Below are 2,523 nucleotides of genomic sequence, written 5' to 3'. Positions count from 1 at the left end.
AAATTTTGAAACTACTTAAAAATAATATTTTTACCAAAAATTTGAAAAATAAAGATTTTCAAAAATATCCATTCAACAGAAATTTAAAAAGTTTAAATTTTTAAAACAAACTTATTCTATATTTGTGAAAAAATAGAACTATCTGGTGAATAAAGAAAATTAAAAAATATTCTTTAAAAAAATTTTATGATTTCAAAAAACAAAATTTTTTATTTTTTTGAATTTTTAAAATTTAAAAATGATATTTTTTTTAAAATAGAAAAATAAAATAAAGTCTAGAAATATTATGAAGGAAAGAAAAAAAAGATGAAAATTTTTATTTTTAAATTTTGAAACTAAAAAAATAATCTTTTTACCAAAAATTTGAAAAATAAAGATTTTCAAAAATATCCAATCAACAAAAATTTAAAAAGTTTAAATTTTTAAAACAAACTTATTCTATATTTGTGAAAAAAAAGAACTATCTGGTGAATAAAAAAATAAAAAAAAATATTCTTTAAAAAAATTAAGATTTCAAAAGACAAAATTTTTTATTTTTTTGAATTTTTAAATTTAAAAATTAAATTTTTTATTTAAAATATAAAAATAAAATAAAGTCTAGAAATATTAAGAAGGTTAGAAAAAAAAAGATGAAAACTTTTTATTTTTAAATTTTGAAACTAAAAAATAATCTTTTTTACCAAAAAGTTGAAAAATAAAGATTTTTAGAAATATCCAATCAACAAAAATTTAAAAAGTTTAAATTTTTAATACTAATTTTTTTATATTTGTGAAAATATAGCACTAACCGGTGAATAAAAAAACAAAAAAATATTCTTAAAAAAAAATAGGATTTCAAAAGACAAAATTTTTATTTTTTTTAATTTTTAATTTTAAAAATTTAATTTTTTATTTAAAATATAAAAATGAAATAAAGTCCAAAAATATTAGGAAGACAAGAAAAAATGAGGAAAACATTTTATTTTTAAATTTTGAAACTAAAAAAAATAATATTTTTACCAAAAATTTGAAAAATAAAGATTTTCAAAAAAATCAAATCAACAAAAATTTAAAAAGTTTAAATTTTTAAAACTAACTTATTCTATATTTGTGAAGAAATAGAACTATCCGTTGAATAAAAAAATAAAAAAATAAGAAGATGATGGAAAAGGCTTGTTATTGCCAAACCTATTTCTCCCACCATTATTATTATTGAAGCCTTGTTGAGGCTTCTGTTGATCCTTCCACGAGAAATTTGGGTTATTTCTCCATGAAGGATTATAGGTGTTTCCATAGGGTTCTCCCATATAATTCACCTCTTCCATTGTAGGATTCTCAGGGTCATAAGCTTATTCTTCAGAGGGGGCTTCTTTAGTATTGCAGGATGCAGCTTGCAATCTAGTCAGATTCTGAGAAATCATATTGACTTACTGAGTCAATATTTTGTTCTGAGCCAATATGTCATTCAGAGTATCAATCTCAAGAACTCCTTTCTTCTGAGTCATCCCATTATTCACGGGATTCCTTTCAGAAGTGTACATGAACTAGTTATTTGCAACCTTCTCAATGAGTTCCTGGGCTTCTGCAGGCATTTTTAGATGAAGAGATCCATCAGCAGAATGGTCCAATGACATCTTGGATAATTCAAACAGACCATCATAGAACATACAAATGAGGCTCTATTCTGGAAGCATGTGAGAAGGGCACCTTTTGGTTAATTGCTTGTATCTTTCCCAAGCTTCATAGAGGGATTCACCTTCCTTCTGTTTGAAGGTTTGGACTTCCACTCTAAGCTTGCTCATCTTTTGAGGTGGAAAGAATTTGGTCAAGAAAGCATTGACCAACTTGTCCCAAGAGTTCAGGCTTTCTCTAGGTTGTGAGTCCAACCATATCCTAGCTCTGTCTCTTACAGCAAAGGGGAAAAGCAGAAGTTTGTAGACCTCGAGATCAACCCCATTGGTCTTAACAGTATCAAGATCTCCAAGAATTCAGCTAAGAACTAATGAGGATCTTCTGCTGAAAGTCCATGAAACTTGCAATTCTGGTGCATTAGAGAAACTAATGAGGCTTAAGCTCAAAGTTGTTTGCTCCAATAGTAGGAATTGAGATGCTTCTTCCATTGAAGTTGGAAGTTGGTGCAGTGTAGTCACCAAGCATCTTCCTTGCATCTCTAGTATTGTTGTTGAGTTTGGCTGCCATGTCTGCTTCTTTTTTGAAACTTTTTGTAAGGTCCTCTCCAGAGTGTTGTGCTTTAGCTTCTCTTAGCTTCCTCGTCAGAGCCCTTTCAGGTTTAGGATCAGCTTCAACAAGAATATTTTTATCCTTGTTCCTACTCATATAAAAAAGAAGAGAACAAATGGAGTAGTGAAATCCTCTATGTCATAGTATAGAGATTCCTTTATGTGAGTATAAGAATAGAAGAAAAAAAGAATGAGAAGAGGAAGGAGAAGAGCAAATTCGAACAGAGAGAAGAGAGAGAGGTTCGAATTATGAGTGGAAGAGAAGTCTTAGCAATTAAATAAGTAGAAGGAGATGAGAGAGAGA

General features: G+C 27.7%; 1 non-coding gene across 1 annotated transcript; it reads left to right on the top strand.

Moving 5' to 3' along the window:
• The first annotated feature begins 1,667 nt into the window (after positions 1-1,667).
• On the top strand, positions 1,668-1,775 carry LOC112699585 (small nucleolar RNA R71). Its single transcript, XR_003152531.1, has one exon. It is a non-coding gene; the product is annotated as a small nucleolar RNA R71 (small nucleolar RNA).
• Positions 1,776-2,523: the final 748 nt, after the last annotated feature.

Source organism: Arachis hypogaea, chromosome 6 (assembly GCF_003086295.3).
Source record: "Arachis hypogaea cultivar Tifrunner chromosome 6, arahy.Tifrunner.gnm2.J5K5, whole genome shotgun sequence".
Classification (NCBI taxonomy): domain Eukaryota; kingdom Viridiplantae; phylum Streptophyta; class Magnoliopsida; order Fabales; family Fabaceae; genus Arachis; species Arachis hypogaea.
The sequence above is the reverse complement of the archived record's forward strand: the minus strand, read 5'-3'. Positions and strand labels throughout refer to the sequence as shown.